The sequence below is a fragment of the Melanaphis sacchari genome, unplaced genomic scaffold (assembly GCF_002803265.2).
Source record: "Melanaphis sacchari strain LSU unplaced genomic scaffold, SCAv2.0 Contig362_pilon_pilon, whole genome shotgun sequence".
Taxonomy (NCBI): Eukaryota; Metazoa; Arthropoda; class Insecta; order Hemiptera; family Aphididae; genus Melanaphis; species Melanaphis sacchari.
In genome coordinates, this window is record NW_020271225.1 from 285,293 (window position 1) to 299,596 (window position 14,304).

General features: G+C 23.5%; 1 protein-coding gene across 1 annotated transcript in view; it reads left to right on the forward strand.

The window, feature by feature from the left end:
- Window positions 1–14,304, forward strand: part of LOC112596874 (serine-rich adhesin for platelets-like) — a 242,234-nt gene that overhangs the window by 110,210 nt on the left and 117,720 nt on the right. The window lies entirely within an intron of this gene.

Here is a 14,304-nt window from a genome sequence, read left to right on the forward strand (position 1 = left end):
ATTAATTTATGTTTAAAAGTGTATAGCATTAAAATAACATAAAATACAATTTCTATTTGGAAAATATGAAAAATTGTGTCTTAAAGGTTTTCATTTTAAATTTGTCGAACGACTAGTGAAGGTTATTTTTTATATAGAAAATAGAGAACGGACATATAAAAATAATTCTGATTAATGATTAAATGTTATTAAATAGTACAATTGGTAGGTCGAGCGAAATTAGAAAAGAAACAGTAGTTTTTTGTTACTGTCTGACTACAATATCTGTATTATACTCATATGTTATGCGCATTATCTTTTTTTTGTAAAATTATTAACCGACTTAATTTATAGTGCGGTCGAGGGTTACGTTTTTACAAGAGAGGAATGTCAGTAAAAACGTAGCTAAATAATTGCGCACAGCTGCTGCAACTGCTATAACGCGTTTGACGTATTGTAAATTTGTTCTCAGATGGTTATTTTAATGAATTAAATATTACTTTGGTATAGAAATAAAAATTAAGCAATACGTATAATCAAGGTATTGTAATATAGCATGGGTAGGTATAATAACTATGTTTTTACCAAAGCCACCTTTATTACCAGTAAAAAATAATATATCTACATTTTATTACTCAAAATACTTAAAATTTAAAGTTATAATTAACTTGACCACTATCTTATCAAAATCCAGTAAAAAAAAATTTTTTAATTCATACCTATAATCTTAATTTTACTAAAATGTTAAATAATTCTATTTTTGGTCATTATAGTGCAATTTTGATACATGACTGACCTTTAATACATATGATTAGTACGCGAAAAAAAATTGATAGTCTCTAATCTAACTAACTCTCAACAAGAATTTAAAAATGTTTTTGAAAAACAATACATTTTACCGTTTTTAAAATTAGAAGATAACCAAACGTAATGTACATTGTACAGCTGTTTGAAAAAATTTGTTTAAACTGTATAGTTATTTAATATTGATTAGAAAATATTACTGTGTGGGTGACCTTGTAGTTGAATTATATCGTAGACGCATGTTCTCATATGAATCGAATGATATACCTAAAGGCGTACCGCAATCGTCTGACGATACGTCAACTCGCATTGCGGCGATTGGACAGATGTCCGTGTGAGGCAATATAGGCTTAAATGAGTTAAGTGCAAATTTACGCGAGGGCGCACGTCCGAAATGATTCATGGACACCCAGTGGCATATATCATCTGCAGCGAGGAAGATGCGAAAAGCGTGGCATTGAAATTGAGTTTGCTACAGTTGAAACTCGGACGACGAGCGCGGCTGAGATGATACGACAGTAGCAATAATAAATAATAATAACGATATCGATTCGAAAATCGTTGTCGGAATGGATCCTCTCAGTGATCGACCTTAGTGTTGTCGTTTTCATTAACATATGCTGACAAATAGAATATGATAATACACGCAAAAAATATTTCAAATGACCAACGATATATTCATTGAGGTATAGATTTTTAGTGAATTAGAAGCGATGAGTCAGTGACGATGTAAAAAAATTACGTACTCATGATATATAGTGTAATTATCATGTACAACCGCGAATCATTAGCAGGATAATCAAATGAAACTATATAATAAACAGAGTGTATCATGTAAAACTAATGTGTTTTAAAAAGAAAAAAGTCAACTCATTTTTTTATTGTATTTACAAACGCAGTATATGTATGGAACACGACATAATTTTTACGATAGCTATTTCTGCGAGCATACTTGATGAGATTTTCTGAAGTTTTAGAATACACTCGTGCAGTCATCTCATGTGGAATACCACGATGACTGATTGAAAAAAATATATCTACTGTGAATGTAAGGTATATTTTAGTTATGATCTAAGTCCATCGTTTTATGATTGCGCACCTTATATTGTATATAAATGTGCATTATTGTTACCGAAACGAATAAATAATTTTTGAAATTATTGTGATATTTTTAATTTATAATTAATCGAAAAAATACAATGCCTATGTTTTTTCAATAACATGAGTAAAACTAGTTTTTACATCATGCTCTGAAAGTGTAATATATTAATCAATTAGTAATATTAACCAATAGTCCTACCGATATCGTTAATAAATATAATAAAAATTTTGATCATTGATAGCTTTCACTAAAAATATACCGATCATTTCATCGAATTATAGTTTAATAATGTTATTTATATTTTTGGTAAAGCTAGTGGATGACACGCACTTATATGGATAATATTTATTCTAGTCGTTCATTGGCTGGTTGACCATCAAAAAAATACGATAAAAATATTATTACTGAATAGGTACGGCCAATAACAAAAAAATGGTTATTATTGTATATAGTATAAATTTTGAGATTTTATTGTGAAGAATAAAAGGTGGTGAGACCGTCGCATCGTAAAGACAACAATAAATGGTGGCGGGGACGTGGTATATAGGTTTTTACGAAAGCCCAGATAATATAAATAAAACCTGCAGTAGTAATCGTTTACCTACTTGTTTAATATTATTATAATATTGCCATACTACTCGTACTTAATGCGATTAAAAGTTTTTGGGACAATATCGTTTCTCAGGAAATTAAGTCAGTATTCGTCAAGTGTTTTCTCATCCTATCATGTGGGTCAATTATTGTAATATCTTTATTATATTATACAAATACAATTAATATACAAATAATAACCAAAGTATGACAATAGAATACACTTCAAGAGAATAATGTCTTACCGATACTTTTAAGTGGCCTAATATATTCAATATTGAAGAAATATTAAAGAAGTTTTTAAACACAAATCAAAACTATTTAAAGGTTATCCCTTTTATATTATAAGCGAAAATTGTTGTAGGTTGTTACGGGATTATGGAATAGTATAAATATATAATTAACAAAGACAATTGACCATGTTTATCAGCTATTAATGCTTATTTTAAAGTTGTAGAGCCCAAACACATTATCATGAAAAATTAAAGATAACAAAAATGTTGAGGGCATTTTATTTAATGAAAATAAATGCTACCCAAATAACATTATAATAATTATTAGCTTTTCAGAAAAAAAAAATGTATAGGCAATTGAATTAACATCTTTATCGATTTACCGAAAAATGCTTGCGAGACGTTCTCATATAACTAAATAATAGTGGATTGGCGCTTTATTTAACTCAGGTTATTTCAAGTTACGTTACGCAATGGCTATACAATAGATAATACACTGAAAAAATAAAACAATAATTTAATTATTTTAACAATAAAAATTACGTTAGAGAAAAAAATAAAAAACTATTCAGGTGGATTGGACTTTGATTTTTTTAAAGTTGAATAGTAGAAGTACATGTAGACAATATAAATATTTATATTATAAAATAAATAGCATAAGAAAAATACTTAACAATTTTTGATTTATTTATATTTATTATAAATTCTGAAAATTGAAGTTTAATTCCATTTTACTGCTTAATTTTTTATGAATAATAAAAAAATATACATATCAAAATGTTACTATTTCACAAAGCCTGGACACTTTTCTTACGAGGCAAGTTTTTATACTATAAAAGCAACGGCTGCAATATTCTTAAAACAAAATGTTAAGCAAATATATAAAAAATATATATACAATACATGTATATACGTATAATATATAAATTATTATGTTAATTTGACCCGAATATGTTTTATGCGATTGCAAAAATGTCACAGTAGTTGATTTATATATTCGACCGTATATACTAATAAAATTAATAGATATTAACATATTATAAATAATATTGATGTATATGAAATAGTAACTTATTTTTTTTTTATTATGTATACTAAACGGTAAGTAAACATTTTCATTTTAACCACCGTTTGTTGAAAACTAATTTCACGTTAATTAATAAAAAGCTTCTTTTATTTAAAAAAAGAAAAAAGATTTAGTTTAAAACAATGGCTTAGAGTCAATATTTTATTTTTTCATCATAAAGTAGTTTTCACCAAACTCTTGTTCATCATTTTTTTTTTCATCATGAGTGAACTATTGAATTATTAAAAATATTTTATTTTTTTTTTTATATACTACAATCAAATAAAAACAGAAACTTTAACAAATTACAAAAAAAATATTTGTTTGACTGCTGCAACATAGAAAAAAAAGATTTATTGATGTAGTTTAATAAACTTCGTTTCTGGAACTTTATTAAGCTTGCATTAAATTATCTGGTAGTAAAATGATTCGTTTATTAACTTTAAATATGCTCGAAATATGGAAAAAATAACTTTCAATATATCTGCTTTAAAATATAAACCACATAAGTGAATGGCAATTAATTTTAAGTTCTGATCGCTGATATAATATTGTCCTATGCTGATTACAAAATACAATGTTTTTATCACTATTTTTTACAATATTTAGATTTTTACCAACACGGGTTATATAGTATACAAAAGCACATACGCATTTTATACGAGTATCAGATAATATTGATCATATTTTTTCTGTCGATTAATGATATTATTTAGTGAGAGTTGACCTAATTATATTTGTCTGTCTTTGAATTTGCACTATAAACATAATATAAAAAGATCAATCGATTATTAAAGCCTGAATTTAAGTTTTGGTATCCATTAAATATCGGAATATACCACGTATATTTTAGTGATAACATCATTTACAATAAAACGGTGTTATAAAAACAAATTTATATTCAATTGCTCGAGTACACATATACGTATGAAGGATTTTTTATACCAAAAGGATTATAGTGAAAAATGAACGACGATAGCGATCATTCAAGATTAAGTAATATTTTGCTATAAAATAATATATTTTGTTTTAAATTCTGAGCTAACCAATGAATGACGTATTGATTTTATAATAATGTTTTTTTTTTTCTGTACATTATCTTTTTGGATAGTAAAACTTTTAATTTGGTACTTTGAGGAGGTTAAAATAAAAAATGTCCAACACTTTTGAATATAATCGTGAAAAACTAAAAAAAATAAGGAAAAACGGAAACTTTTACACAAAACCGACATTTAAAAAAAACGATTTTATTTTTTGTTTTAATTCAAAAAGAACATATAACTATAGGTACTTCACTTTTAAATTTTTACCAACTACTTACATTAATATTTTCAATTTTAATTTTTTATTATAAGGAATGATACGAGTATTTTCAAAATATATAGAGTAATTTTAAGATAGTATTATCTATTTATTTACAGTATGCTCATTGTATTCATATTTTTTCATGATAAGAAGTTAGATCAGAAGTTAATAACAAAAACTATCATATAAATAATAAATATATATTATTATAATAATAATTAATATTAATTATACAATTAACTGCGATGGTTTCAGAAAAAATTAAATCAATCTACTGTGTAGTATTAAATATCAATAGTAAAATTAATTAAACTTAAATTGGTATATCAATGATATATCATAAAATATAATAAGTAATATAAGCTGACAGACTGTGATCGCTCAGTTTCATTTTTTGTAAACAGTATGATATATCATAGAATTAAAATTTAACACATTCATTAAAGTGACCTTTGACACTTAATATACTGTAGAGCGGTACCTACTTACACATCTTTTTTATAGATGCTTTGAGATATAAATAGTGATGAAATATATATATTTTCTGGATTACAAACAACTATATTTTTATTATTAAATCGTTTTTTATTTGCCAATCTTTTCTTCATTAAAATGTTTAATAGGTACAGATTAATAATTTTATTATTATTATTATTATTATTATTTATATTACAAATCATTAGTTGTAATTAATAGATAAGTCGTTTCACTATTTTGATTAAAATTTAAAATAATTTATTTTAATTTATAATTTTTATGTTTTTCTGAAGTTTCCAGATTGAGCAACGACATGCAACAATATGCGCTCATTACGCTTTATAATAGTTAAGGTTTTACCCATTTGCACCAAAATAAAAATGGTATATTTTTACCGACAGCCCATTTGTGCCAAATTTACCTAGTATAATTATAACAAAGCAATATATTTTTTCCTCAAATAATAATCAATACAATTTTATTTAAATTATAGTCAATAAAACGATTTTTTTAAAAATAATAACCAATAAATAATAAAACAAATTATTTTAAACAATAGATAGGTAATAAATGGTTAATAAGTTAATGTATTTTTTTTTTAAATCATAAGCTATCGATAATCATAGTGAATTGAACGATTTTAAATAACCAATTCGTTAATGTAAAATATTTACGCAGATAAATTTGGCGCAAATGGGCTGTCGAAAAATACGGCAATTCGTGAGCGCCCGAAAATACATACCTTTTTTATTTTGTCTCAAATGGGTAACCCCAAATAGTTTGTTATTTTACAATAGTTTTCTACACTTAATAGAAATCAATATATAAATATACAACGTATAGAAAAAACTAGTGACGGGAATAAAAAAAGTATCTTAGAACATCAGTTTTCTAATCGTGTAGACAATGACGTATAGATAACTGTAATTTAGAATTTTTTTTTTGTGTGTTTTCTTTCAAAACAAAACAATTATTTTATATATTACAATTTCAATTAACCTCTCCTTGTCTTAATCTTGATAGCTTGTGCTAGAGAGAGGGAACTATTATTGTAAAAAAATATTAAAATTTAAACAATTTAAAAATAAAAATTTTACAGCTGTATGAATATAATATAATATAAAATTAATACAACATTACATTTAAAAATAAATAGACAAAAAAAAAAAACTAAACAGAGTTTACATTAACATAACATTTTTCTCCAACTCTAAACATAAATATTTATTTTTTCGTACTACATAATATATAGCATTTATAGTATCACTCATTATTAAATATTTGTTTAAATTCAAATGGCGTTGAATTAAAAACTGTTGGTGGCAAGTAGTCTACTAAAGACTGATCAAAATATTTATTGGTATATTTAACAAGAAAATCATAATTTCTTAATTCTTTTTTAATATCTAATTAAAAGTACATTTTTTATTAATATTAATAGGTATTGAATTGTTATTATTTCTATTTACCAAATTAATAGTATAATCTTATAAGTTGTTTTAAATTAAAAATCAATAATAAGAGTTTTAGCAATTTTTAAATGCAAAATATAGAAAATCAACTAAAATAATAATTTTATAAAGTTTAATATTTTGTTACTTGTATTAAGGTTAGTAAATATTTTGGAGAAAATATATCTCTTCCCATTTTTAGGCCACAATCTATATTTTTAAATGCATCAAATATTTCATTTCTAAAACAAGTTATAAGAACGTTATACTTGCTCTAATGATGTGTAAAACATAAAAAACCACTTCTTAGATGAATTTAAACAAACAAATTAGTTAATTAAACAATATTTTATAGATAAAATAAATTATTAGAGGTTGCACATAAACGTGTATTTTTATTTTTTTAAAAATATTTTCTTATAATTTTGTAGTCAAGCAATTTTTGACAAAAATAATTACATTAGATGACAAATAAAATGAGTTGATGCATAGAAATTTAGAATCCATAACAGATTTAATTTTTTTTGTTAAATTGTAAAAAATTACTTATATTAAACTTCTTTAAAAACACCGATCAATTAGAAAAGAAAAGAATTAGTTTTGGCGCAATGACATTTTTTTATCTTGTCTTACTAGTGGCACATATTACGTTCATCTATATTTTTTTAACATCAGAGCACAATATAATATTTAATATTTAATATTTGTTATTTTTTTATTATGTTTTCTCGGCACATTCGTATAGAAAATTCTCTCTTTATGCAGCCTATAATATATAACATATTTATTACATAACAATAATACGTAATATGTGTAACAAAACGAAAAAAATAATGAAAAGTTAACGATCCGTAATAAAATACTATTTTAATGAATAATATATTATATTATAGTACATGTACAAGTATAAAAACAAGATTTCGTTGATTCCACATTTTTTTTATTTTTTTGCTAACTTGGCATATTATACGTGTACATTGTGCATAGTATTATAATATGTTTCTGATTAAAAAGTAAAATCTAAGCAATTTTTTATGTTTCATTTTAAATAAATTATCTGAATGAATAATTCTAATTCCAACTATGTTTCGATTTTAAATTCTTAATAATCGATTACGTTTATTGATATAAACACCTGCACTTTCAATACAATTTAAAATTCTAACTTTTAATTTAAAGTTCAATATCACGAATATACTTAATTCAGAAATATCATTAACGAGTATATGTCAAGTAACTTAATAAATTAAAAAAAAAAAAATTAAATTTCAAACTTTTGAAATATTAAAAAAATTCAATGACAAAAAATAAAAAAAATTAATAATAAAATAACTTTACTGTTGCTAACAGTCTGTCTACTTATATTCTAAAAATCTGTAGCAATGTACCCTATACGTATACATAGCTATACAATATTAATAAAAATATAATTTAAACTTTTATTTTTTAACATATCATCAAGATAGTGTTAAAAATAGAATGCGTCATTTATAATATTAACTACAATATTTATCACTCTTATTACAAAAATGTTAACTTATTAAAACTATTGTATTATTTCTAAAAAAAAAAATATTTAAAAAGTAGCAAATAATAATTTTGGTTAACGATTAATAAATATAATATAAGAACAAATTATAATCAATATAATAAATTTAAAATATTATTTACATCTTGTAGATACTAAAATCTAGGGTTTAATAAATATGTTTTATAAAAGAATCACATTCACGATTTACATCTGAATTTGAGTCTGATATCACCTTATGGGGCAATTAAAATGTTTCGATTTTAAACTTCGTTAGTGATGTCTGGCTGCAAATTAAATCGATAGTAATTATTTATTAACAAAAATTATTTTTTAATTTCTATTCATAAAAAATTAAATTGTTAATCCATAAAAAAAAAGTTATAAGCTTTTAAAGTTAGAATTTTAACAGATTTTGTAAAAATCACTAACATTAGTAAATTATTTTGTTTTTGAAAATTCAAACAATTATTAATATTCATATCTAAAATATAATTGTTTTAACCTTGTTATTAAAACCAAAAGGTAAAATTAATTTTTAAGAATGTTTGAAGTTAAAAACATCTTTAAATTTCATATTCACCCGTAAAATAATTATATCTTCTCGATTCTTAATTATTTTATTTTTTAAAGATAAGAAACGATGTCCGTTATTTTTTTATAATTTAAAAACATTTCTTGTTGGAACTCAAAAATTAACCAAAATAATATAATATGGTATGTATATTTTAAATAATTGAATATTATTCATAATATAATAAATGCAATAAATTTGAAGACAGTTAAACCAACCTATCGTGACACTTATAGTCAAAACAATTGTCTAAATAACGATGTGCAGAAACATACTATGAAATGTACTTAGCTATATAATCAAATATTTTCCGTTTAAGATAATTTTTCGATTACAATGATATATCACTAAAATCAAATTTAACATATCTATTGTAGTAACCCATTCAACGCTTACTATATAAGAAAGTAATACCCACTTATCCACCTTTTTTTTAATACATATTCTTAGTTGAATTAATTTTGAATTTTAATTAACAGTGAAATAAATTGTAAAGTTTCTTAGTTATTACTCAATTCATATTTTATTTAGTTAATTGTGAGTTGTAACCAAAACAACAATGTATAAATACACTTATATTTAAATTTAATTGAAATTGTTTATTTCCGACTATGAAATATAAACAAATATTATTGCATGATACTATACATTAAATAATAATCTAAGTTGTTATTTTAATCAAATCTTGACTTCATATCCTTAAAGTACCGTCATTGGACAACGTTCCCTTTCACTACGCGGTTCATGGTTTGTTATTTCTTTCATAATATAATTGTTTATTCTATCTAAATTACAAATTGTTAATGTTTTCAGTTTTCTAAGCAAAAGAATAATTATTTAATATGTATAAAAAAAATTAAATATTTTTTAAATTAAATGATATAAGTTAACTTAACTTTTTTTTTTAAGTTTTTAACATTGACTTGCTTCACATTGATTTTAATATGGATTTTGATAAGAGTTAAACTCACAAGAATTTTTTTTTTTTCGTTTTTATAACACATAAACATTTACAATTCTAAAATAAAACATATAATAATATGTACATTTACGCATTAAGCCCCGTAAATTACAATTATTAAATTATCTTCGTTGAACATCAGCTGGACAATAAATCGCATACATGTCAACGTCGTGACATTAGCCATGTAATAAATGTAACCTTAAACTAAAATATTTAAGTACATACGTTTCTTATTTGTTGGAGACAAAAGACACGGTTAATTTATCTCAATTTAATTATCGCACACTGCATTGAAAAAACAATGAATACATTCATTGAATGTAATCAAAGAGTTACAGCCTTATGTGCAAAAAAACAATAAGTATTAAGTCCCATTAAAAAATGTTAATATGAAAAGGGGTTAAATTTGTATAAAAAAAATAAATATTTAATCAACAAAAATCCTTATTTTAATATTTTAAAAACTTAAACTGAAAATAATATTTTTAGGGTACCTAGTAAAGAAATAATTTTTCATATTAATAATTTTAGTTCTATTAATTTGTTTTAATTTTTTGATCTTAAATATACCGTATTACACTGAAATTGGTTAAATTGTTTCAGAAGTATAGACATTTAAGATTAAAAGCGGAAAAATAAATAACATATTAATAATAAAATGGATAGGTAATAGGATAATTTTTTAGTACATCATTTTGTATTTTTATTAAAATTAAAAAATGTTCAGTTCATTTCAGAATAATTGGAAAAAAATATTAATAGGTAGACAAAATAAAACGGTGACCAAACGGGAATATTTACACTTATGAAAAACTTAAGCTTTCAACTAAATCGATTTTATTTTATTTGCTTTAATTCAAAAAGTTTAAATATTTTCATCGAAGTATATTGGCATTTTTTAAAAATTATTTAAATTTCAAAATATTTTTGCTGTATTATGCTTTTATATAGTACATATGATCACCTAAATGACAGGTGTTTTGGCAGTGTAAATGAATTGTTGCCATTTTAACATAGATGAAAAAAGTATGAATCACTACTCCATGATAGAGTTCTGCATGGCGTTTACAAAAAATTAGAAAGTATTAACATGTGATTAAAAAAAAAAATCGTATATCTCTGAGGCGTTCGACAACTATAAACCGCTATAAAATTGTATCGGCGCATTTATTTATTACTTGTGATTGTGCTTGTGGTGGAAGCTATAATATTAATTAAAATTCACAAATACGATTGACAATGAGACTAATGTTGAAAACAACAAGGAACACTTATTCAATTTACAACTATCGGTGCGCTTGTAGAATTATTACGAGCTTGATTGTTATTCCAAAATAATTTAAACTTTTGTATACGTTTAATGCATACTGGCAAGATAATAATGTTCTAGGATCTACTTGGATAGTGTATCGATAATTATAAAATTGTAATCAAAGTATTTAATCATATTTAATCATTAGACATATGCGATGAATACATAAAGTATGTTCGCTCTTTTATTATTTTTTTATTTTTTCTTATGCAGTTATTTAAAATCTGATTTTTAAAAATTAAAAAAAAAAACTTATGTTTGAAATTTTTTGTACTACTTAAGGGAATTCCCATTGAGATAACAGCTTCTGTTTTTCAATTGAGTACCGTTATCTCCCCATCCCTTTTTAGTGTAAGCTAATTTGAATTCTTTATTAAATTAAAAAAATAGAAAAGATGAACATGTTTAATGAATTACTCGGTATACGTCAATCTAATAATCTCATGGTCGCTTCAATTGAAATATTATTTGATATACCAACACGATATAACTAAATAATATTAGTAATTTATAAAATAATTATTTAAAAAAATAAAAATTATAAATTACACGTATATGGTTAGTTTAATTTAGTTACCAAAATATCAAATGAATTAACTGTAATTATTTCATAAAATAAAACTATTTAATATCTTAATGCTAATATATATATATATATTAAATATAACAAATTCACTAATCAGAGTAGGTACCTACTTACAAAGAGGGTAAATCGAAATGGCGCTATTAAGCACATCCTTTCCCCGTATAATTATATCTATTATTATACTGGGAAACTTACGTATTTCGAAAATACGATAAATTAGTTTTACTAAATTTATTTGAAAATATAACAATCGAGAACAATTATAATAACGGCGTGCAACGTGACATTATTTTTTTACGAATATCAACCTTTATCATACCTTTTAATGTTTAATATGTAGTCAAAAAACAAAAGTGCACAAATAAGTTACAGGCGTTTATGTGTAAAAACCACTAATAAATTGTCATGCAAAAATCGAAAAAAATCAAAGAGGGAACGCAAATCTTGGTAAACAAGAAATGTTTACGATTTAAAGTGCTCGTGAATATCATAAAATTATAATTATCATTTTTTTCGAAAGGTATTGATCATAATATTATTTCTGTAATTTAATATATATATATATATATATATATAAATTTATAATGATAAATACATAAAAGTATTCACTTTGTATATTTAATTTCAAGTATCTGCGTTAGTAATTGCCTTTATTAGCATATATAAATATATATCTTAAACGTTTGTGAAAAAGCATTGTTTGACAAAATATTATATAAATGTATAGTTGGTATAGACATATAGACATATTTAAACGTAAGGATATTGATTTCGTGTGCTATTGCCACTTTATAAAACCAAACATTTTTAATGTATTAAAAAAAAAAAGATTTAATAATAAAAAGTTATTTGTGATTCTGAAAATAAATATATTTTACCATAGCTTAAAATTCAAAGCAAAAGGAGAAAAAAATGGGTAATGCTATGCTGTATAGTAGTTCTGTAAATGAGTCAATTAATGTAATAAATGTTTTAAATTTGAATTCAATAATATCATTGTAGGTATATAAAAAATTATTTTAAGTGGATACGGTATCACGAAGTTTATTTCATGAAAACATTAATAATACTGTTATTAAAGTAATTTATATTGCAATAGGTTGATTTATTTTTTTCCCAAAATTATTATACTTTTTATTAGTTTTGATTATTTTAATGAAAATATTTAAATATTATATTTTTTAATTAAAAGAATAGATGAAGTTTCTGTAGTTAACTAATATACCAACTAAGTTAAATTTAATATTAAAAATCTCTCCCTAAGTTAAAAATCAAAGTAGTTGCACCGCCTCAAAATATGTCAGACACAAAAAAAAAATCATTCAGCACATCATTGTAAAATCAATGCATTCAGTATTGCCTCTCAAAATCTACATTGGATCACCTTACATATTATTATAAGTTATATAAAAACGTGACCAATTTCATATTTTGAGCAAAACTTGTATGTATATATTATAATTTATATCGTTGTAAATTTCTATAACCATACCAAAGAATAACTAAACCCCAAGCATACGTCAAAATAGTAAATACTTCTTATAATATTTATAATATTATAGTATAGTGCTTATTATTTTATGTATTACCTGTTTAAATACAATTGAAAATTAAAGCTTATACAATTTTGAAAAGCAGCAAACCGTTAAAAATTTGTCAACTTTCATTTTTTTTTTTTTTTTTTTTTTTTTAATATATTATTTTTTTTCTATAAAGGGATATATGGGCAGCTTTATATTTTTTGAAATCCGCTACCTAATAATTATTTGAGATCTTTACAGTACTTCAGAAAGTATGAATTAATTTATCTCATACGCATACATATAATATAATGTGTATAAAATAAAATAAGAATTAAAGAATACGCATCTTAATTTTAAGTAGGTTTTTCGCTTCAATTTTGTTTTTGTTGAATTTTAATTTTTTCATTTCCAAATTATTTATGCAAGACTGGACGCTTTACTAAAAGTTTAAAAGTTTAAGTTGTTTGTATAGGTACCTTTGTTGTGAGTAACTTATTTAATTACTTGGTGCGCACATATCCTTGATTAAAATCCAGAAGAGATATCAGGTAATCAAGGTTTATATCGAATTTAGATCAGCCAAGTCAAAGTCTCATAATTTTGTCACATTAATAATAAATTATTTCTGTTATTTGATATATGATTATACTTTTAATATTTTGATATGGGCACTCTCGTGTGAGGAATGATACCGGTCATGGGTGCGTTTTTTAAAGTATGTGCACTTTTTATGTTCGTTTACTTTATACACACATATATTTCAAATCTGATAAAAAAAAAAAAAATGTGTACAATTAAGATCATTCATT